At 31.8% G+C, this 25,538-nt stretch overlaps 4 long non-coding RNA genes across 4 annotated transcripts; all 4 read right to left on the reverse strand.

Annotated features, from left to right (window-relative positions):
• Positions 1–2,770: 2,770 nt before the first annotated feature.
• On the reverse strand, positions 2,771–4,459 carry LOC110939194. Its single transcript, XR_002592052.2, has 4 exons — positions 4,386–4,459; positions 3,772–3,881; positions 3,386–3,436; positions 2,771–2,974 (listed from the first exon to the last, which is right to left on the reverse strand). It is a non-coding gene; the product is annotated as an uncharacterized LOC110939194 (long non-coding RNA).
• Positions 4,460–6,331: 1,872 nt separating this feature from the next.
• Positions 6,332–8,037, reverse strand: LOC110939193. The gene is made up of 4 exons (XR_002592051.1): positions 7,967–8,037; positions 7,351–7,460; positions 6,955–7,005; positions 6,332–6,537 (listed from the first exon to the last, which is right to left on the reverse strand). It is a non-coding gene; the product is annotated as an uncharacterized LOC110939193 (long non-coding RNA).
• A 5,476-nt stretch (positions 8,038–13,513) lies between these two features.
• Positions 13,514–15,191, reverse strand: LOC110939195. The gene is made up of 4 exons (XR_002592053.1): positions 15,118–15,191; positions 14,500–14,609; positions 14,101–14,151; positions 13,514–13,688 (listed from the first exon to the last, which is right to left on the reverse strand). It is a non-coding gene; the product is annotated as an uncharacterized LOC110939195 (long non-coding RNA).
• Positions 15,192–19,662: 4,471 nt separating this feature from the next.
• LOC110939196 lies at positions 19,663–21,334 on the reverse strand. The gene is made up of 4 exons (XR_002592054.1): positions 21,259–21,334; positions 20,642–20,751; positions 20,250–20,300; positions 19,663–19,837 (listed from the first exon to the last, which is right to left on the reverse strand). It is a non-coding gene; the product is annotated as an uncharacterized LOC110939196 (long non-coding RNA).
• Between the last annotated feature and the right edge of the window lie 4,204 nt (positions 21,335–25,538).

A 25,538-nucleotide genomic window follows, 5' to 3' on the forward strand; every position in this document is an offset into this window, starting at 1 on the left:
GAACAGAATCATAGAGGATAGAGAGTTTGCGATGACCATGGGAAACAATAAACCCGTCCATGTCTAACTTTGGTCCTGATACAAGGTTCCGAGTTACCTCATGAACATATAAGGTATCATAAAGTTTAATACATAAACCAGTTTTCATAAATAATTGTAATGTTCCAATGGCCTTCACTTCTAATTCTCGATCATCCCCAACCTTAAGCGTTCTTTGGTTTCTTTCCAGCTTCCGGATTGTAAGGAATCCCCGAGTTGAATTGGTAACATGAACCATAGAACCAGAATCAAACCACCAAGAATTAGCAGGAACACTTAAATTATAGGACTCAAGTATCATAAAATAATCGTTACCTTTCTTAGCCAGCCACTCCTTAAAGTCAGGGCATTCCTTCTGCATGTGTCCTGTCTTTTTACAGAACTTACAGTGGATTATGCCTAAGGAGTTCTTAGAGCTGGAAGGTGCACTTGTATTAGGATTAGGACTTTGGACTTTTGAAGCATCCTTCCTCTGATGATTGTTCTTCCTTTTCTTAGAGTTGGAGGTGGTGAAGTTGGCAACATCAGTAGTGCGATCCATCCTCATACGCTCTTCCTCCTGTACGCACATAGCGACCAGCTCACTCATCGTCTATTTGTCCTTCTGAGTGTTGTAATTGATCTTGAATGCTTCAAAGGACGAAGGAAGCGAAGTAATGATGAAATGAACAAGGAAACCATCATTGATTTCCATTTCCAGCCCCTTCAACTTATTGGCCATGTCATTCATCGTCATGATGTGCTCGCGAATGCCGCTCCTCCCATCATACTTAGTTGTCACCAGCTTGAGGATAAGGGTACTAGCGTGTGCTTTAGACGTCCCCTTGAACTGCGCCTCCACATAAGCCAAGTAGGTTTTAGCATCTTCAGAATCAGGAATGCCTCCCCTGATTGCATTGCTTATGGACTGCTTCATGAACATGAGAGACATGCGGTTACACCTAGTCCACTTTTCATGAGTCAACTGCTCAGCAGCAGTACTTTGTGGAGTAAGGTCTGCTGGCTTATTCTCTCTAAGAGCATAGTCAAAGTCCAACAATCCAAGTGTAAGCATGAGAGCATCCTTCCATGCAGCAAAGTTATCACCGGTCAAAGGTGGGAATCCCGTAATTGGGCGCTGATAGTGGAAATAAGATGAGCAAGTTATGATACTAAGGAAGAAGTCCTAATGTGATCTAAGGGAATGTTAAATTAAGGCAGGCATAAATAATGACCATTTTACGTTATGAAGTTGTGATATTGTCTATTACTAACATCAAAATAATAGACTTAGTTAAAATTCTACTTAAACGAAGACAAATCAGCTTTGGCCAGAAGTGTAATCATTTAAGCATGTGTGCAAAGTGATTGTAACAAATCAGCTTTGGCCAGAAATTGAGACAATCACTTTAGTTATGCACTTGTTAAGTATGTCATCTATGAAGGAATTAAATCAGCTTTGGCCAGATATTAAGACATTCATGTTTATGATGCACACTTAACACAGCTTTCGTAATACTTGAATGATAAGTAGATGTATCAAATCAGCTTTGGCCAGAAATGATACATCAAAAGCTCATTCAAGTTAAGCCATTTCGGTTTTGTAAAACATTATCTGATTCTGATTAATTAACTAAGTAATTACAAAAACCAATTATTTAATACCAAACCACCTGTTACAAAAACCATAATTCATGAATTTTATCATGTAGAAATCAATTAAAAATAAAAAATAAATCAATATAAATATTTTAAACATTGTTACTAATTTATTTTTCACATAATATATAAATATTCTGATTTTTAAAAAAAATCAATTGTTATTCTTTTTCCTCGGGAGAATTGCTCAAAGAAAATGTCAGGAAACGGGCTGTAATTGTTGGTAATTATTTGCAATTAATTGATCTTATAAAATTAAGTAATAAATATATTCTTTTATAAATTTGATTATTTTAAATATAAAATACATATTAAAGCTAAAATCAGATTTGTTACTCCACTAAATGAGTTTCTAATAATTTGGAATAATTTTGGCACTTGTTGAATGATTAGCCTGTTAAATTATTATTTTTGTAATTATTTACAATTTAATTGATTTATAAAATAAAAATATTGGTTTTGGGTATTTTTCTAAATATTTAATTGGGTATTCTAACTCTCCAAATAGGGGAACCTAATTTCGTAGAGTTGTTGCTTGTTATTTATTTTATAATTCTTTAGGGTTGTTATATTAATTTTAACGATAATATATTGTCGAATTTCACAAATTGTGTGGTTGTATATTTAGTGGATCGAATTTTCACAAACAGTGAGTAAATTATATTCTCATTTTTGCATTAAATTTTTGGTGTGTATCATTCTATCATAATTTTTCTTATTCCTTTTTAATTGTTATCTAGCATGCAATATCAGTGTGTAGTTTATTTATTATTTGGTTATGTGTTCATTCGGTTATTGAATTTAGTCAAGCAAGCATATTTTGGATTCACGCTCTTTCCTCATAGTATGGGATGTGGTATCGACTCACACTTTCTTTCATGGGATGACCTTTTTTCATTACTATGGGAAGTTGGTATCGCGACCTGATTTAGTCAAACCCTTGTGGGTGTGGGATACAAGCATTTGGTTTTGGTTTATTTTGTCACACCCCCAAATTACCATATGCTGGTTTTACCGCGAGGCGTGTGACGTACCATGCTCTTGCCACTAATCATGTAGAACTAGTAGTAAACAATATTAAACACAATCATCATATCCAACATGAATAGTGTATTCCAAAATAAACGTTTTAAACAAAAATATATGTATTCAGCGGAAGCAAAAGTAAATGTTTCAAAACAACCAAAACCATATTGTTTTAAAATTCATAATATTAAATGTTCTCTTCAAACAACACGCATCATGACACTTCAAGCTCCTTAGACTCAAGTTTATGTGCACTGATGTACCTAACGACCTGCAAATCAAGCATAAGAGTGTCAATAGAAAGTTGGCAAGTCCACTAGTTTTGTTCAACGTAAATAATACATTCAAACATTTGAAATAAGGGTTATGTGGGTTGATCTGAAAAATATAGTGTTAAAATATGACCAAAAAGCCAAATCATTTTGAATTCAATAGAATTAAAAGCTTCAATTGTTATCTAGAAGAAAAACCATACTCCAATTGTTCTGTGTAGGAAAATTAAACCAATTGCATATATAAATATCCGTTATTATATTTATATAAATACATGATATTTCAAAATGAGGATTTAAAAAATTTCGGGGACCAAACATAGGGTTTACTTTTTTTGTTAAGTAAGCAACCCTGTATAGGACGACTATACAATTATCAAACAAGGAAACAATAATAGGTGTGTGTTTACCTCACACACCACCAACCGTGGGTTTCATCGAGACGTTTGAGATATACCAGCCTGACATATGACAAGCAAACTTAGATAATCTAAACACATACGAAAAAATAAAAACAAAAATAAAATTTGAATTATTTTCTATTTTTTATATAATATAATTTACCATGTCAAAAGGCTTTACGTGGTAATATATATAGATCATCATTGTTAAGTAAAAATCACACCTTAATATTATAATTTTGTTTTAATCCATATCAGATTATATAAAACAATATTTTTAATTTTTAATTTTACAACATCGCTTGATTCTTCATTTCTTTCTTTCTTTTTTTTTTTTTTTTTTTGCAATTTCGCCTTTGACTTTCTCAAGTAGTTTGAAAGGTTTTGGATTTTACCCTTCTCAATTGAGCCCTTGAAACGCCATGAACAATCAACATGATATAGTCTGGTCCAAAATGATTAGCCAAACCCGTTTGTGATGCGAGATCAGTGAATAACACCAAACCTAATATTTATAACCAACAAAACAAGCAAAAAACACAAAATCCTCATAACTACACGTCAAAGTGATGTGAGATCGGTAAATAATAGCAACTAACTTTTATAAGCAACAAAACAAACAAAAAAAACACAAAATCCTCATAACTACACCTCAAATAAGGAACAAACAAAATCCTGATAACTACACGTCAAATAAGGAACAAAAAGAATATTTGTTACAAATTCTTCTTCATTTGTTTATAGATCCATTCTAGAACATGCTTATACAAAAATAAAAATTCTAAAAATGTATTTGGCAATGAATTTCTTAAATTTTCAAACCGATAGAGTTAGTTTGCGTATATGTTACATCAAAACCAAAAAATCAAAGCATACATATCCATACAATTAATTAAACCAAAATTCTCACATTAGTACTTTTGAAAACAAAAAGTGATTTTTAAAAATATAAAGAAAGATTATGAGGCAAATCAAATTAGATAAAAGTAAAATAAATTAAAGCTCTTACATTTGCACCGAAAAAGAGATGCCATCTTTGGGGCAAGGATGTGGATGAATGAAAGAAGAAAGGGTGCGACGGTGATTTAGTGATTATAATAAAAATGGTATTGTGTTCGTTTAAATAGGAATTGTGGGATTACCCTAATGCAAATTTTACTATAATTACCCTAAGAATTTTAAGAGCTTTCAAAATTGAACCCAACTATTATAGAAAATATCATTTTGATCTTTCATAATGCAAATAAAGTTATCCTTTTACTAGTAAATTAGAGTTTTCGACCTTTAGGTATATTGTGAATTTCACTTTTAATCCTAAATATAACGAACCGAAAAAGTTGATCCTTTATGTTCATATGTTGTGATAGTTTATGTCTTGTTGTTTAACGACAGTTAATTTTATATGTAAAGTTCGGTTACGTGTCTTGCACATTAATAGGGCAAATTGGATTTCTTTTTACCATTTTAATGAAAAAAGTAAATTACGTTTTTGGCGCATGTGGTTTAGTTACTTTAACTGTATCAGCTCATAAAGGAGTTTTATGTCACTTCAATCACCAATGCCATTTTCCTAACCTTTTTAGCCCCTAAAATTAACTCCATCCATGTAATTCCTTAAAATCCTGGTACCTGTCCTTTACATGAGGGGCACTTTAGTTAAATCTTGTTTAATACAAGAGGTAACTTAAAATATGAAGTACATTAGCTTATAAACCCGTGTATTACAAAGGACTAAAAAAATCTAGATTAACTATCATCTTAACTTGTAAGTGTTATAAACCTGTGTATTACATGGGTTGAATATATAAAAAAGTAAATTATAAATTTCTATATAATCCTTATGACACGATTAAAGAATATAATAATATTATAATCTTACACATTCATAATTCATGAATTTTATCATGTAGAAATCAATTAAAAATAAAAAAATAAATCAATATAAATATTTTAAACATTGTTACTAATTTATTTTTTACATAATATATAAATATTCTGATTTTTTTAAAAAATCAATTGTTTTTCTTTTTCGTCGGGAGAATTGCTCAAAGAAAATGTCAGGAAACGGGCTGTAATTGTTTGTAATTATTAGCAATTAACTGATCTTATAAAATTAAGTAATAAATATATTCTTTTATAAATTTGATTATTTTAAATATAAATACATATTTTAAAGCTAAAATCAGATTTGTTATTCCACTAAGTGAGTTTCTAATAATTTGGAATAATTTTAGCACTTGTTGAATGATTAGCCTGTTAAATTATTATTTTTGTAATTATTTACAATTTAATTGATTTATAAAATAAAAATATTGGTTTTGGGTATTTTCTAAATATTTAATTGGGTATTCTAATTCTCCAAATAGGGGAACCTAATTTCGTAGAGTTGTTGCTTGTTATTTATTTTATAATTCTTTAGGGTTGTTATATTAATTTTTTCGATAATATATTGTCGAATTTCACAAATTGACTGGTTGTATATTTAGTGGATCGAATTTTCACAAACAGTGAGTAAATTATATTCTTATTTTTGCATTAATTTTTTGGGGTGTATCATTCTATCACAAATTTTCTTATTCCTTTTTAATTGTTATCTAGCGTGCAACATCAGTGTGTAGTTTATTTATTATTTGGTTATGTGTTCATTCGGTTATTGAATTTAGTCAAGCAAGCATATTTTGGATTCACGTTGTTTCCTCATGAGTATGGGATGTTGTATCGACTCACACTTTCTTTCATGGGATGACCTTTTTTCATTACTATGGGAAGTTGGTATCGTGACCTGATTTAGTCACACCCTTGTGGGTGTGGGATACAAGCATTTGGTTTTGGTTTTGGTTTATTTTGTCACACCCCCAAATTACCATATCTTGGTTTTACCGCGAGGCGTGTGACGTACCAGGATTTTGCCACTAATCATGTAGAACTAATAGTAAACAATATTAAACACAATCATCATATCCAACATGAATAGTGTATTCCAAAATAAACGTTTCAAACAAAAGTATGTATTCAGCGGAAGCAAAAGTAAATGTTTCAAAACAACCAAAACCATATTGTTTTAAAATTCATAATATTAAATGTTCTCTTCAAACAACACGCAACATGACACTTCAAGCTCCTTAGACTGCAAATTTCTGTGCACTGATGTACCTAACAACCTGCAAATCAAGCATAAGAGTGTCAATAGAAAGTTGGCAAGTCCACTAGTTTTGTTCAACGTAAATAATACATTCAAACATTTGAAATAAGGGTTATGTGGGTTGATCTGAAAAATATAGTGTTAAAATATGACCAAAAAGCCAAATCATTTTGAATTCAATAGAATTAAAAGCTTCAATTGTTATCTAGAAGAAAAAACCGTACTCCAATTGTTCTGTGTAGGTAAATTAAACCAATTGCGTATATAAATATCCGTTATTATATATATATATATAAATACATGATACTTCAAAATGAGGATCTAAAAAATTTAGGGGACCAAACATAGGGTTTACTTTTTTTTGTTAAGTAGGCAACCCTATATAGGACGACTATAAAGTTATCAAACTAGGAAACAATAATAGGTGTGCGTTTACCTCACACACCACCAACCGCGGGTTTCATCGAGGCGTTTGAGATATACCAGCCTGACATATGACAAGCAAACTTAGACAATCTAAACACATACGGAAAAATAAAAACAAAAATAAAATTTGAATTATTTTCTATTTTTTATATAATATAATTTGCCATGTCAAAAGGCTTTAGGTGGTAATATATATAGATCATCATTGTTAAGTAAAAATCACACCTTAATATTATAATTTTGTTTTATTCCATCAGATTATATAAAACAATATTTTTTATTTTTAATTTTACAACATCGCTTGATTCCTCTTTTCTTCTTTCTTTTCTTTTTTTCTTCTTTTTTTATTTTTTTTGCAATTTCACCTTTGACTTTCTCAAGAAGTTTGAATGGTTTTGGATTTTACCTTTCTCAATTGAGCCCTTGAAACGCCATGAACAATCAACATGCTATAGTCTGCTCCAAAAAGATTAGCCAGACCCGTTTGTGATGTGAGATCGGTGAATAACACCAAACCTAATATTTATAACTAACAAAACAAGCAAAAAACATAAAATCCTCATAACTACACGTCAAAGTGATGTGTGATCGGTAAATAATAGCAAACCTAACATTTATAATCAACAAAACAAACAAAAAAAACACAAATCCTCATAACTACACCTCAAATAAGGAATAAAAAAAATCCTCATAACTACGTGTCAAATAAGGAACAACAAGAATATTTGTTACAAATTCTTCTTCATTTGTTAATAGATCCATTCCAGAACATGCTTATACAAAAATAAAAATTCTAAAAATGTATTTGGCAATGAATTTCTTAAATTTTCAAACCGATAGAGTTAGTTTGCGTATATGTTACATCAAAACCAACAAAATCAAAGCATACACATCCAAACAATTAATTAAACCAAAATTCTCACATTAGTACTTTTGAAAACAAAAAGTGATTTTTAAAAATATAAAGAAAGATTATGAGGCAAATCAAATTAGATAAAAGTAAAATAAATTAAAGCTCTTACATTTGCACCGAAAAAGAGATGCCATCTTTGGGGCAAGGATGTGGATGAATGAAAGAAGAAAGGGTGCGACGGTGATTGAGTGATTATAATAAAAATGGTATTGTGTTCGTTTAAATAGGAATTGTGGGGTTACCCTAATGCAAATTTTACTATAATTACCCTAAGAATTTTAAGAGCTTTAAAAATTGAACCCAACTATTATAGAAAATATCATTTTGATCTTTCATAATGCATATAAAGTTATCCTTTTACTAGTAAATTAGAGTTTTCGACCTTTAGGTATATTGTGAATTTCACTTTTAATCCTAAATATAGCGAACCGAAAAAGTTGATCCTTTATGTTCATATGCTGTGATAGTTTATGTCTTGTTGTTTAACGACAGTTAATTTTATATGTAAAGTTCGGTTACGTGTCTTGCACATTAATAGGGCAAATTGGATTTCTTTTTACCATTTTAATGAAAAAAGTAAATTACATTTTTGGCGCATGTGGTTTAGTTACTTTAACTATATCAGCTCATAAAGGAGTTTTATGACACTTCAATCACCAATGCCATTTTCCTAACCTTTTTAGCCCCTAAAATTAACTCCATCCATGTAATTCCTTAAAATCCTGGTACCTGTCCTTTACATGAGGGGCACTTTAGTTAAATCTTGTTTAATACAAGAGGTAACTTAAAATATGAAGTACATTAGCTTATAAACCCGTGTATTACAAAGGACTAAAAAAATCTAGATTAACTATCATCTTAACTTGTAAGTGTTATAAACCTGTGTATTACATGGGTTGAATATATAAAAAAGTAAATTATAAATTTCTATATAATCCTTATCACACGATTAAAGAATATAATAATATTATAATCTTACACATTCATAATTCATGAGTTTTATCATGTAGAAATCAATTAAAAATAAAAAAATAAATCAATATAAATATTTTAAACATTGTTACTAATTTATTTTTTACATAATATATAAATATTCTGATTTTTTTAAAAAATCAATTGTTTTTCTTTTTCGTCGGGAGAATTGCTCAAAGAAAATGTCAGGAAACGGGCTGTAATTGTTGGTAATTATTAGCAATTAACTGATCTTATAAAATTAAGTAATAAATATATTCTTTTATAAATTTGATTATTTTAAATATAAATACATATTTTAAAGCTAAAATCAGATTTGTTATTCCACTAAGTGAGTTTCTAATAATTTGGAATAATTTTAGCACTTGTTGAATGATTAGCCTGTTAAATTATTATTTTTATAATTATTTACAATTTAATTGATTAATAAAATAAAAATATTGGTTTTGGGTATTTTTCTAAATATTTAATTGGGTATTCTAATTCTCCAAGTAGGGGAACCTAATTTCGTAGAGTTGTTGCTTGTTATTTATTATATAATTCTTTAGGGTTGTTATATTAATTTTTTCGATAATATATTGTCGAATTTCACAAATTGACTGGTTGTATATTTAGTGGATCGAATTTTCACAAACAGTGAGTAAATTATATTCTTATTTTTGTATTAATTTTTTGGGGTGTATCATTCTATCACAAATTTTCTTATTCCTTTTTAATTGTTATCTAGCGTGCAACATCAGTGTGTAGTTTATTTATTATTTGGTTATGTGTTCATTCGATTATTGAATTTAGTCAAGCGAGCATATTTTGGGTTCACGCTGTTTCCTCATGAGTATGGGATGTGGTATCGACTCACACTTTCTTTCATGGGATGACCTTTTTTCATTACTATGGGAAGTTGGTATCGCGACCTGATTTAGTCACACCCATGTGGGTGTGGGATACAAGCATTTGGTTTTGGTTTTGGTTTATTTTGTCACACCCCCAAATTACCATATCTTGGTTTTACCGCGAGGCGTGTGACGTACCAGGATTTTGCCACTAATCATGTAGAACTAATAGTAAACAATATTAAACACAATCATCATATCCAACATGAATAGTGTATTCCAAAATAAACGTTTCAAACAAAAGTATGTATTCAGTGGAAGCAAAAGTAAATGTTTCAAAACAACCAAAACCATATTGTTTTAAAATTCATAATATTAAATGTTCTCTTCAAACAACACGCAACACGACACTTCAAGCTCCTTAGACTGCAAATTTCTGTGCACTGATGTACCTAACAACCTGCAAATCAAGCATAAGAGTGTCAATAGAAAGTTGGCAAGTCCACTAGTTTTGTTCAACGTAAATAATACATTCAAACATTTGAAATAAGGGTTATGTGGGTTGATCTGAAAAATATAGTGTTAAAATATGACCAAAAAGCCAAATCATTTTGAATTCAATAGAATTAAAAGCTTCAATTGTTATCTAGAAGAAAAAACCGTACTCCAATTGTTCTGTGTAGGTAAATTAAACCAATTGCATATATAAATATCCGTTATTATATATATATATAAATACATGATATTTCAAAATGAGGATCTAAAAAATTTAGGGGACCAAACATAGGGTTTACTTTTTTTGTTAAGTAGGCAACCCTATATAGGACGACTATACAGTTATCAAACTAGGAAACAATAATAGGTGTGCGTTTACCTCACACACCACCAACCGCGGGTTTCATCGAGGCGTTTGAGATATACCAGCCTGACATATGACAAGCAAACTTAGACAATCTAAACACATACGGAAAAATAAAAACAAAAATAAAATTTGAATTATTTTCTATTTTTTATATAATATAATTTACCATGTCAAAAGGCTTTAGGTGGTAATATATATAGATCATCATTGTTAAGTAAAAATCACACCTTAATATTATAATTTTGTTTTATTCCATCAGATTATATAAAACAATATTTTTTATTTTTAATTTTACAACATCGCTTGATTCCTCTTTTCTTCTTTCTTTTCTTTTTTTCTTTTTTCTTTTTTTTTTTTTTTTTTTTGCAATTTCACCTTTGACTTTCTCAAGAAGTTTGAATGGTTTTGGATTTTACCTTTCTCAATTGATCCCTTGAAACGCCATGAACAATCAACATGCTATAATGCTATAGTCTGCTCCAAAATGATTAGCCAGACCCGTTTGTGATGTGAGATCGGTGAATAACACCAAACCTAATATTTATAACCAACAAAACAAGCAAAAAACATAAAATCCTCATAACTACACGTCAAAGTGATGTGAGATCGGTAAATAATAGCAAACCTAACATTTATAAGCAACAAAACAAACAAAAAAAACACAAATCCTCATAACTACACCTCAAATAAGGAATAAAAAAAATCCTCATAACTACGTGTCAAATAAGGAACAAAAAGAATACTTGTTACAAATTCTTCTTCATTTGTTAATAGATCCATTCCAGAACATGCTTATACAAAAATAAAAATTCTAAAAATGTATTTGGCAATGAATTTCTTAAATTTTCAAACCGATAGAGTTAGTTTGCGTATATGTTACATCAAAACCAACAAAATCAAAGCATACACATCCAAACAATTAATTAAACCAAAATTCTCACATTAGTACTTTTGAAAACAAAACGTGATTTTTAAAAATATAAAGAAAGATTATGAGGCAAATCAAATTAGATAAAAGTAAAATAAATAAAAGCTCTTACATTTGCACCGAAAAAGAGATGGCATCTTTGGGCAAGGATGTGGATGAATTAGAGAAGAAAGGGTGCGGCGGTGATTGAGTGATTATAATGAAAATGGTATTGTGTTCGTTTAAATAGGAACTGTGGGCTTACCCTAATGCAAATTTTACTATAGTTACCCTAAGAATTTTAAGAGCTTTCAAAATTGAACCCAACTATTATAGAAAATATCATTTTGATCTATCATAATGCAAATAAAGTCATTCTTTTACTAGTAAATTAGAGTTTTCGACCTTTAGGTATATTGTGAATTTTAACTTTAATCCTAAATATAACGAACCGACAAAGTTGATCCGTTATGTTCATATGTTGTGATAGTTTATGTCTTGTTGTTTAACGACAGTTAATTTTATATGTAAAGTTCGGTTACGTGTCTTTCACATTAATAGGGAAAAGTGGATTTCTTTTTACCCTTTTAATGAAAAAAGTAAATTACGTGTTTGGCGCATGTGGTTAAGTTACTTTAACTGTATCAGCTCATAAAGGAGTTTTATGACACTTCAACCACCAATGCCATTTTCCTAACCTTTTTAGCCCCTAAAATTAACTCCATCCATGTAATTCCTTAAAATCCTGGTACCTGTCCTTTACATGAGGGGCACTTTAGTTAAATCTTGTTTAATACAAGAGGTAACTTAAAATATGAAGTACACTAGCTTATAAACCCGTGTATTACAAAGGACTAAAAAAATCTAGATTAACTATCATCTTAACTTGTAAGTGTTATAAACCTGTGTATTACATGGGTTGAATATATCAAAAAGTAAATTATAAATTTCTATATAATCCTTATCACACGATTAAAGAATATAATAATATTATAGTCTTATACACTCATAATTCATGAGTTTTATCATGTAGAAATCAATTAAAAATAAAAAATAAATCAATATAAATATTTTAAACATTGTTACTAATTTATTTTTTACATAATATATAAATATTCTGATTTTTTTTAAAAATCAATTGTTTTACTTTTTCGTCGGGAGAATTGCTCAAAGAAAATGTCAGGAAACAGGCTGTAATTGTTGGTAATTATTTGCAATTAATTGATCATATAAAATTAAGTAATAAATGTATTCTTTTATAAATTTGATTATTTTAAATATAAATACATATTAAAGCTAAAATCAGATTCACTAATTGAGTTTCTAATAATTTGGAATAATTTTGGCACTTGTTGAATGATTAGCTTGTTAAATTATTATTTTTGTAATTATTTACAATTTAATTGATTTATAAAATAAATGTATTGGTATTTTTATAAATATTTAATTGGGTATTCTAACTCTCCAAATAGGGGAACCTAATTTCGTAGAGTTGTTGCTTGTTATTTATTTTATAATTCTTTAGGGTTGTTATATTAATTTTTACGATAATATATTGTCGAATTTCACAAATTGTGTGGTTGTATATTTAGTGGATCGAATTTTCATAAACAGTGAGTAAATTATATTCTCATTTTTGCATTAACTTTTTGGGGTGTATCATTCTATCACAATTATTCTTATTCCTTTTTAATTGTTATCTAGCATGCAATATCAGTGCGTAGTTTATTTATTATTTGGTTATGTGTTCATTCGGTTATTGAATTTAGTCAAGCAAGCATATTTTGGATTCACGCTCTTTCCTCATAGTATGGGATGTGGTATCGACTCACACTTTCTTTCATGGGATGACAGTTTTTCATTACTATGGGAAGTTGGTATCTCGACCTGATTTAGTCAAACCCTTGTGGGTGTGGGATACAAGCATTTGGTTTTGGTTTATTTTGTCACACCCCCAAATTACCATATGTTGGTTTTACCACGAGGCGTGTGACGTACCAGGATCTTGCCACTAGTCATGTAGAACTAATAGTAAACAATATTAAACACAATCATCATATCCAACATGAACAGTGTATTCCAAAATAAACGTTTCAAACAAAAGTATGTATTCAGCGGAAGCAAAAGTAAATGTTTCAAAACAACCAAAACCATATTGTTTTAAAATTCATAATATTAAATGTTCTCTTCAAACAACACGCAACATGACACTTCAAGCTCCTTAGACTGCAAGTTTCTGTGCACTGATGTACCTAACAACCTGCAAATCAAGCATAAGAGTGTCAATAGAAAGTTGGCAAGTCCACTAGTTTTGTTCAACGTAAATAATACATTCAAACATTTGAAATAAGGGTTATGTGGGTTGATCTGAAAAATATAGTGTTAAAATATAACCAAAAAGCCAAATCATTTTGAATTCAATAGAATTAAAAGCTTCAATTGTTATCTAGAAGAAAAAACCGTACTCCAATTGTTCTGTGTAGGTAAATTAAACCAATTGCATATATAAATATCCGTTATTATATTTATATAAATACATGATATTTCAAAATGAGGATCTAAAAAATTTAGGGGACCAAACATAGGGTTTACTTTTTTTGTTAAGTAGGCAACCCTATATAGGATGACTATACAGTTATCAAACTAGGAAACAATAATAGGTGTGCGTTTACCTCACACACCACCAACCGTGGGTTTCATCGAGGCGTTTGAGATATACCAGCCTGACATATGACAAGCAAACTTAGATAATCTAAACACATACGAAAAAATAAAAACAAAAATAAAATTTGAATTATTTTCTATTTTTTATATAATATAATTTACCATGTCAAAAGGGTTTAGGTGGTAATATATATAGATCATCATTGTTAAGTAAAAATCACACCTTAATATTATATTTTTGTTTTATTCCATATCAGATTATATAAAACAATATTTTTTATTTTTTATTTTACAACATCGCTTGATTCCTCTTTTCTTCCTTTCTTTTCTTTTTTCTTTTTTTTTTTTTTTTTTTTGCAATTTCACCTTTCACTTTCTCAAGAAGTTTGAATGGTGTTGGATTTTACCTTTCTCAATTGAGCCCTTGAAACGCCATGAACAATCAACATGCTATAGTCTGCTCCAAAATGATTAGCCAGACCCGTTTGTGATGTGAGATCGGTGAATAACACCAAACCTAATATTTATAACCAACAAAACAAGCAAAAAACATAAAATCCTCATAACTACACGTCAAAGTGATGTGAGATTGGTAAATAATAGCAAACCTAACATTTATAAGCAACAAAACAAACAAAAAAAAACACAAAATCCTCATAACTACACCTCAAATAAGGAACAAAAAAATCCTCATAACTACACGTCAAATAAGGAACAAAAAGAATATTTGTTACAAATTCTTCTTCATTTGTTTATAGATCCATTCTAGAACATGCTTATATAAAAATAAAAATTCTAAAAATTTATTTGGCAATGAATTTCTTAAATTTTCAAACCGATAGAGTTAGTTTGCTTATATGTTACATCAAAACCAACAAAATCAAAGCATACATAATCATACAATTAATTAAACCAAAATTCTCACATTAGTACTTTTGAAAACAAAAAAGTGATTTTTAAAAATATAAAGAAAGATTATGAGGCAAATAAAATTAGATAAAAATAAAATAAATAAAAGCTCTTACATTTGCACCGAAAAAGAGATGTCATCTTTGGGGCAAGGATGTGGATGAATCAGAGAAGAAAGGGTGCGGCGGTGATTGAGTGATTATAATGAAAATGGTATTGTGTCCGTTTAAATAGGAACTGTGGGGTTACCCTAATGCAAATTTTACTATAATTACCCTAAGAATTTTAAGAGCTTTCAAAATTGAACCCAACTATTATAGAAAATATCATTTTGATCTATCATAATGCAAATAAAGTTATTCTTTTACTAGTAAATTAGAGTTTTCGACCTTTAGGTATATTGTGAATTTTACTTATAATCCTAAATATAACGAACCGACAAAGTTGATCCGTTATGTTCATATGTTGTGATAGTTTATGTCTTGTTGTTTAACGACAGTTAATTTTATATGTAAAGTTCGGTTACGTGTCTTGCACATTAATAGGGCAAAGTGGATTTCTTTTTACCCTTTTAATGAAAAAAGTAAATTACGTTTTTGGCGCATGTGGTTAAGTTACTTTAACTGCATTAGCTCATAAAGGAGTTTTATGACACTTCAACCACCAATGCCATTTTCCTAACCTTTTTAGCCCCTAAAATTAACTTCATCCATGTAATTCCTTAAAATCCTGGTCCCTGTCCTTTACATGAGGGGCACTTTAGTTAAATCTTGTTTAATACAAGAGGTAACTTAAAATATGAAGTACACTAGCTTATAAACTCGTTTATTACAAAGGACTAAAAAAATCTAGATTAACTATCATCTTAACTTGTAAGTGTTATAAACCTGTGTATTACATGGGTTGAATATATAAAAAGGTAAATTATAAATTTCTATATAATCCTTATCACACGATTAAAGAATATAATAATATTATAATCTTATACATTCATAATTCATGAATTTTATCATGTAGAAATCAATTAAAAATAAAAAATAAATCAATATAAATATTTTAAACATTGTTACTAATTTATTTTTTACATAATATATAAATATTCTGATTTTTTTAAAAAAATCAATTGTTTTTCTTTTTCGTCGGGAGAATTGCTCAAAGAAAATGTCAGGAAACGGGCTGTAATTGTTGGTAATTATTTGCAATTAATTGATCATATAAAATTAAGTAATAAATGTATTCTTTTATAAATTTGATTATTTTAAATATAAATACATATTAAAGCTAAAATCAGATTCACTAAATGAGTTTCTAATAATTTGGAATAATTTTGGCACTTGTTGAATGATTAGCCTGTTAAATTATTATTTTTTGTAATTATTTACAATTTAATTGATTTTTAAAATAAATATATTGGTATTTTTCTAAATATTTAATTGGGTATTCTAACTCTCCAAATAGGGGAACCTAATTTCGTAGAGTTGTTGCTTGTTATTTATTTTATAATTCTTTAGGGTTGTTATATTAATTTTTACGATAATATATTGTCGAATTTCACAAATTGTGTGGTTGTATATTTAGTGGATCGAATTTTCACAAACAGTGAGTAAATTATATTCTCATTTTTGCATTAACTTTTTGGGGTGTATCATTCTATCACAATTATTCTTATTCCTTTTTAATTGTTATCTAGCATGCAATATCAGTGCGTAGTTTATTTATTGTCACACCCCCAAATTCCACTTGCGGATAACACCCGCTTCGAGGGCGTGACTGACCAGGATCCAGCCACCAATTATACTGAATAATTAAATTGATAACAAAAAGTAATACCTACTAACCATAAGATTAGCAAATATCAAGTTCAGAGTTTAAGGTTTCAAGTTCAAACAGTAATAAGTAGCGGAAGCATAAGTAAGGCAGTTTAAACAAAGTTCATAGTTCAAAATAAGATAACACCTAACACAAGGGTGGACAGACACTACTCGTTCCCAAGCAGCAAGCTCCTTCGTCACTGGTTACCTGCAAAGCATGCAGTAAGGGGTCAACAATAATGCTGAGTGAGTTCACTAGTTGTCCAGTTTTAATTACCAAAAACTCGTTTCACCAGTTAATTTATCCGTTTATACATGCCATGGGGAGCTACCCCAAAAGTTAGCGACTAAACTGTTTTTCCAATACCGAACACTAGGTAACCGTTTGCGTTTCCGCAGGATGCCCCGATGTCAATGTTCTATCATCATTGACGGATGCCTGAGTACATTAGTTCACGACCGATCCCATACCATGGCACGGTGTGAGGTTGGTAAAACCTAAATAGCGCTATCAACTAATAACCCGTTCGCCTGGCCCCGGCGACTAATCGGTATTATGTAGTAGGGACTTGAGTGATAGAGTTGCGTTTAGTGCCGTTTGGTTGCATTCCGTATAAACAGTAATTAACTAAAAGGTTTCCCAATACAAGGGAAGGTAAAGTAAGTTTGTTCCCAGTAACTAGGGAAGGAATGTAAATGGTATACCCTTTACAAGGGGATAGGGTTGTTCTAGTCTCGTGTCCCAAACCACCGGGACACATGCTTTTAAGTTGTGAACTCACCTTGGGTTGCTCGGTAGATTATTTTACCCGGTCAAGTATGTTGGTCACCACGTCCTAGCATGGTTACCAAGTATGGGTCAAGTTGGGTACAAATAAACACATAGCGAACACGTACGGCAACACATATAGCAAACACGTATAACAAACAGTTGGGTTATTGGGTCAGCCCTAAACATACAATCAGCAGCAACAACACGTAGCCCAGTCAACAGAAAGCCCAACAGTCAAAGCCCAATAACACCAAAATAGTCCAGTCGAGACAAGGGTGGTTGCGACTCGCAACCGAGGTTACGACTCGCAACCGAGGTCTCGGTTTATCACGTTTTGGTTACGACTCGCAACCAGAGGTTCCGACTCGCAACCGGCGGTTCCGACTTGACAGCAGTGATTACGACTCGCAACCGGATTCGACACGCGTTGATTGCGACTCGCAACTGGGAGGTCTCGACAAAGCTTGATGTGGTCTCAAGTAGCAACCAAAGGTTGCGACTCGCAACCGTGATTACGTGCACAGCAATCATCTAGAACCTGCAATATGTACTGACCAATAGGATTGTGTTTTTGTGTGAGTTTGTACTATCCAATAAGAATCCTTAAACATGTTTTCTTGTCTGTTTTGTGCACAATTCGGATCAAACTTAGCATATTTGAATGTTCATAAAATCTTCATACATGTTCTTCATTTATTCAAACATCCGAAACATGTATTCTACAACACTATCATGAGTACTTAACCAATCAATCATAGCAAGCCGGATAACACACAATTCATGAACATTCAACCCTAAATCATGCATAAATCCTCTAACCAAACCCTTATCTTTACCCGGATAACCCAACCATTCAACATCACAACCATTCTTGCATTTAAAGCACACAACCAAGATATCAAAGCAACACTAACCGTTTACCCAAATTACACCTTTTTGATTCACACAATGAAGCATCAATAAGCATACACAACAAACATCATAAAAACACTAACCAAACATTGTAACAACCGGAAAGCACTCTATTTTCTCAACAAGAGTAACAATCAACAATATCAACTAAATAACCAACAATCATGTAAACATTTCAAGGCAATTTATCAACATTGTGCAACAAACACCTAGTGAACATAATAACACTAACCGATTCAAGTGAGACACAAAGGTGTTCAAGTTGGTGCAAGGATGAAGCCTTCGAGTGATGATTCCGAGTTCGAACCGAGGGTGCTCTTGATGTTGGTTGATCCGAGAGGGAGAAGGAAAGGAGAGGAAGGTGATCTTGGTTAAGGTTTTAGGGTTTTGGTGAGAGAGATGAGAGGAGAGTATGAGAGTGTTTGCAAAAATGGTAAAATGCAAAGGTTGGCCGGTTATATAGAATGGGTCAAGGGTTGTTTCCGGGTGGGCTAGGGGGTGTCAAGGCCCAAACGGCCCATCACTACTGTTCACTCGAGACCGAGCTTGTCTCGAGTCGGGTTGAGGTTTCGGCTCTAATATATAACACACACATATATATCTATATACACATATACATGAATACACATAACATGTAGCACAATAGTTCAAATTTTCATTCAAAAACACATATACATGTAAGTTACATCGAAAGGTTATCCGGGAAAATCCGAGGTGTCACATTATCCCCGAGTTTTAAGAACTTTCGTCCCGAAAGTTAAGGCAGCCACTGTCAAGCTAGTGTAAGTAAAAGCGTTTCAACGGGGTGTCACATTTATTATTTGGTTATGTGTTCATTCGGTTATTGAATTTAGTCAAGCAAGCATATTTTGGATTCACACTCTTTCCTCATAGTATGGGATGTGGTATCAACTCACAATTTCTTTCATGGGATGACCTTTTTTCATTACTATGGGAAGTTGGTATCGCGACCTGATTTAGTCAAACCCTTGTGGGTGTGGGATACAAGCATTTGGTTTTGGTTTATTTTGACCCCCAAATTACCATATGCTGGTTTTACCGCGAGGCGTGTGACGTACCAGGATCTTGCCACTAATCATGTAGAACTAATAGTAAAAAATATTAAACACAATCATCATATCCAACATGAATAGTGTATTCCAAAATAAACGTTTCAAACAAAAGCATGTATTCAGCGGAAGCAAAAGTAAATGTTTCAAAACAACCAAAACCATATTGTTTTAAAATTCATAATATTAAATGTTCTCTTCAAACAACACACAACATGACACTTCAAGCTCCTTAGACTGCAAGTTTCTGTGCACTGATGTACCTAACAACCTGCAAATCAAGCATAAGAGTGTCAATAGAAAGTTGGCAAGTCCACTAGTTTTGTTCAACGTAAATAATACATTCAAACATTTGAAATAAGGGTTATGTGGGTTGATCTGAAAAATATAGTGTTAAAATATGACCAAAAAGCCAAATCATTTTGAATTCAATAGAATTAAAAGCTTCAATTATTATCTAGAAGAAAAAACCGTACTCCAATTGTTCTGTGTAGGTAAATTAAACCAATTGCATATATAAATATCTGTTATTATATTTATATAAATACATGATATTTCAAAATGAGGATCTAAAAAATTTAGGGGACCAAACATAGGGTTTACTTTTTTTGTTAAGTAGGCAACCCTATATAGGACGACTATACAGTTATCAAACTAGGAAACAATAATAGGTGTGCGTTTACCTCACACACCACCAACCGCGGGTTTCATCGAGGCGTTTGAGATATACCAGCCTGACATATGACAAGCAAACTTAGACAATCTAAACACATACGGAAAAATAAAAACAAAAATAAAATTTGAATTATTTTCTATTTTTTATATAATATAATTTACCATGTCAAAAGGCTTTAGGTGGTAATATATATAGATCATCATTGTTAAGTAAAAATCACACCTTAATATTATAATTTTGTTTTATTCCATCAGATTATATAAAACAATATTTTTTATTTTTTATTTTACAACATCGCTTGATTCCTCTTTTCTTCTTTCTTTTCTTTTTTTCTTTTTTTTTTTTTTTGCAATTTCACCTTTGACTTTCTCAAGAAGTTTGAATGGTTTTGGATTTTACCTTTCTCAATTGAGCCCTTGAAACGCCATGAACAATCAACATGCTATAGTCTGCTCCAAAATGATTAGCCAGACCCGTTTGTGATGTGAGATCGGTGAATAACACCAAACCTAATATTTATAACCAACAAAACAAGCAAAAAACATAAAATCCTCATAACTACACGTCAAAGTGATGTGAGATCGGTAAATAATAGCAAACCTAACATTTATAAGCAACAAAACAAACAAAAAAAAACATAAAATCCTCAGAACTACACCTCAAATAAGGAACAAAAAAATCCTCATAACTACAAGTCAAATAAGGAACAAAAAGAATATTTGTTACAAATTCTTCTTCATTTGTTTATAGATCCATTCTAGAACATGCTTATATAAAAATAAAAATTCTAAAAATGTATTTGGCAATGAATTTCTTAAATTTTCAAACCGATAGAGTTAGTTTGCTTATATGTTACATCAAAACCAACAAAATCAAAGCATACATATCCATACAATTAATTAAACCAAAATTCTCACATTAGTACTTTTGAAAACAAAAAGTGATTTTTAAAAATATAAAGAAAGATTATGAGGCAAATCAAATTAGATAAAAGTAAAATAAATAAAAGCTCTTACATTTGCACCGAAAAAGAGATGGCATATTTGGGGCAAGGATGTGGATGAATGAGAGAAGAAAGGGTGCGGCGGTGATTGAGTGATTATAATGAAAATGGTATTGTGTTCGTTTAAATAGGAATTGTGGGCTTACCCTAATGCAAATTTTACTATAATTACCCTAAGAATTTTAAGAGCTTTCAAAATTGAACCCAACTATTATAGAAAATATCATTTTGATCTTTCATAATGCAAATAAAGTTATTTTTTTACTAGTAAATTAGAGTTTTCGACCTTTAGGTATATTGTGAATTTCACTTTTAATCCTAAATATAACGAACCGACAAAGTTGATCCTTTATGTTCATATGTTGTGATAGTTTATGTCTTGTTGTTTAACGACAGTTAATTTTATATGTAAAATTCGGTTACGTGTCTTGCACATTAATAGGGCAAATTGGATTTCTTTTTACCCTTTTAATGAAAAAAGTAAATTACGTTTTTGGCGCATGTGGTTAAGTTACTTTAACTGTATCAGCTCAAAAAGGAGTTTTATGACACTTCAATCACCAATGCCATTTTCCTAACCTTTTTAGCCCCTAAAATTAACTCCATCCATGTGATTCCTTAAAATCTTTGTACCTTTCCTTTTCATGAGGGGCAATTTAGTTAAATCTTGTTTTATACTAGTGGTAACTTAAAATATGAAGTACACTAGCTTATAAACCCGTGTATTACAAAGGACTAAAAAAATTTAGTTCACATGAAACAGCCTAAAATAATGAGGTTTCGAGTAAGGTCTCGACTGAGTTATGAGATCTCGAGTAAGTTATGAGGTCTCGAGTCGCAACCTTGTTGTTTCGAGTCAGAACCATGGTCTCAACTACTATATTTTATGAGATCTCGACTCATAATGAGGTCTCGAGTCGCAACCACGGTCTCGAGTTGTGAAGATTGAAGCCCTAAGTTGAAATCTTAGTGGTCTCGAGTTGAAACTTTATGATCTCGAGTCGAGACCTTTGTCTCGAGTTGTAAAGATTTGAGGACCTTATGATTTCGAGTCGAGACCTTCTGGTCTCGAGTCGAGATCTGATGGTCTCGAGTCAAGATCAGATGGTCTCGAGTCATAATCTGATGATCTCGAGTCCACTGTTAACAGTTGTTATTGTGATAATAACTGAAAATTCGAATTCTTAGGGATTTTGAGATATGGTTTCCTATTCTATTGCTGATCTGATTTTATCAAATATTTCGAAAATTTATAATTTGTTTATCTAATAACAGTTTTCGAAAATATTTAGAGGACAAAATCAGAGGAAAACAGGAAAACACTCAATAATCCGAATCATATTCCAAATCATAAAGGAATTTTCGAATTTTCTAAGAACATATGATGAACCCAAAAAGTTAAAACATAAATCTGGAACCCGAAACCTGAAACTTTTAATGTTTCTAAACAGATTTCGGTCATAAAAACATAACCCATTTGATTTCGAGTGAACATATAATTAATCTTTTTTCGAAAACAGGGATTTCGAGTGGTTATCTTCAACTCAAAACCAGCTGTGAATTATTAAGTTATAAAAATTCTGTTTTCCAAATTTCTATCCCAGAATTGATGGATACGAAAGCAGAACTGACTAATCAACATATGCTCTGATAACACATGTTGGATCAGTTATGTTTAAACATAATGGAAAACATGAAAACATACCTGTTACAACAGACATTGCAGAGAAGAATCCAGTGAGAGATGATGCCATCGAGTTCGACATGCTTGTCAACGTGATCTGGTTCCTCCTTAGGGTGCTGACTGATGATGGTGATTATGAAACCAAATAAGGGAGTTCGGTATGGAGAGAGAGGTCGAATATGATGTTATGCTAATTAGGTTATGTCTAAGTGTATAACCTTTTAACCTCCACATAAGTCTCCTTATATAAGCACCCAAGAGGAAAACATAATTAGTTAATAAGGGTAATATGGTCCATCAACAATTACCAACAAATTATTTAATAAGTTATTATATATTTTGATCTATATAATGTAAATGATTATAATGGCTACTAGATTAAATATTAAAACATAATATATTTAATCTTACATGTTCCCCATCCTGCAATGGTTTGGTTGCCTAAAGGAACAATTATCACTTCCATACACGACATAGGCTTCCCTGTGTATTACTTAAATTTCTTCCCACACGAAGACTTGAAGATTGCATGGTAATAAAGCCGTTCCTATAGGTAATAGGTTCCATCTATGTTCACATATTAGCATTATGATCAATAATAGATATAAATGATGCATATACAACAACCTCCATAAAGCAAATATAATTTTTCTTTTACCTTTCATTTTTTATATTTTATTTTTAAATATTGTTTTCACCATTTTAACATCTCGCTTTGAATTTACTTTCGCTGATAAAGTTGAATTGGGGAATGGTGGGGGTGTGGCGGAGGCAGGTGGGTAGGGGTGGTGGTGGCGGCAGTTGATGGAGGTTGTCACACCCCCAAATTCCACCTGCGGATAACACCCGCTTCGAGGGCGTGACTGACCAGGATCCAGCCACCAATTATACTGAATAATTAGGTTGATAATCAAAGTAATACTCACTAACCATGAGATTAGCAAATATCAAGTTCAGAGTTTAAAACTTAAATAGCGGAAGCAGAAGTATAATAGTTTAACAAAGTTCATAGTTCATGATAATTAAACCCAACACACGGGTTTTGACAAACACTACACATTCCCAAGCAGCCGCTCCTCAGTCACTGGTTACCTGCAAAGCATGCAGTAAAGGGGTCAACAAAAATGCTGAGTGAGTTCACTAGTTGTCCAGTTTTAATTACCAAAAACTTGTTTCACCAGTTAATTTATCCGTTTATACATGCCATGGGGAGCTACCCCAAAAGTTAGCGACTAAACTGTTTTTCCAATACCGAACACTAGGTAACCGTTTGCGTTTCCGCAGGATGCCCCGATGTCAATGTTCTATCATCATTGACGGATGCCTGAGTACATTAGTTCACGACCGATCCCATACCATGGCACGGTGTGAGGTTGGTAAAACCTAAATAGCGCTATCAACTAATAACCCGTTCGCCTGGCCCCGGCGACTAATCAGTATTATGTAGTAGGGACTTGAGTGATAGAGTTGCGTTTAGTGCCGTTTGGTTGCATTCCGTATAAACAGTAATTAACTAAAAGGTTTCCCAATGACAAGGGAAGGAAAAGTAAGTTGTTCCCAGTAACTAGGGAAGGAATGTAAATGGTATCCCCTTTACTAGGGGATAGGGTTGTTTTAGTCTCGTGTCCCAAACCACCGGGACGCATGCTTTTAAGTTGTGAACTCACCTTGGGTTGCTCGGTAGATTATTTTACCCGGTCAAGTATGTTGGTCACCACGTCCTAGCATGGTTACCAAGTATGGGTCAAGTTGGGTACAAATAAACACATAGCGAACACGTACGGCAAACACATATAGCAAACATGTATAACATGCGTAACAACAAACAGTTGGGTTATTGGGCCAGCCCTAAACATACAATCAGCAGTAACAACATGTAGTCCAGTCAACAGAAAGCCCAACAGTCAAAGCCCAATAACACCAAAATAGCCCAGTCGAGACAAGGGTGGTTGCGACTCGCAACCGAGGTTACGACTCGCAACCGAGGTCACGGTTCATCACGTTTTGGTTACGACTTAGCAGCAATGGTTACGACTCGCAACCGGATTCGACACGCGTTGATTGCGACTCGCAACTGGGAGGTCTCGACAAAGCTTGATGTGGTCTCGAGTCGCAACCAAAGGTTGCGACTCGCAACCGTGATTACGTGCACAGCAATCATCTAGAACCTGCAATATGTACTGACCAATAGGATTGTATTTTTGTGTGAGTTTGTACTATCCAATAAGAATCCTTAAACATGTTTTCCTGTCTGTTTTGTGCACAATTCGGATCAAACTTAGCATATTTGAATGTTCATAAAATCTTCATACATGTTCTTCATTTATTCAAACATCCGAAACATGTATTTTACAACACTATCATGAGGACTTAACCAATCAATCATAACGAGTCGGATAACACACAATTCATGAACATTCAACCCTAAATCATGCATAAATCCTCTAACCAAACCCTTATCATTACCTGGATAACCAAACCATTCAACATCACAACCATTCTTGCATTTAAAGCACACAAACAAGATATCAAAGTAACACTAACCGTTTACCCATATTACACCTTTTTGATTCACACAATGAAGCATCAATAAGCATACACAACAAACA

Source organism: Helianthus annuus, chromosome 5, assembly GCF_002127325.2.
Source record: "Helianthus annuus cultivar XRQ/B chromosome 5, HanXRQr2.0-SUNRISE, whole genome shotgun sequence".
Lineage (NCBI taxonomy): Eukaryota > Viridiplantae > Streptophyta > Magnoliopsida > Asterales > Asteraceae > Helianthus > Helianthus annuus.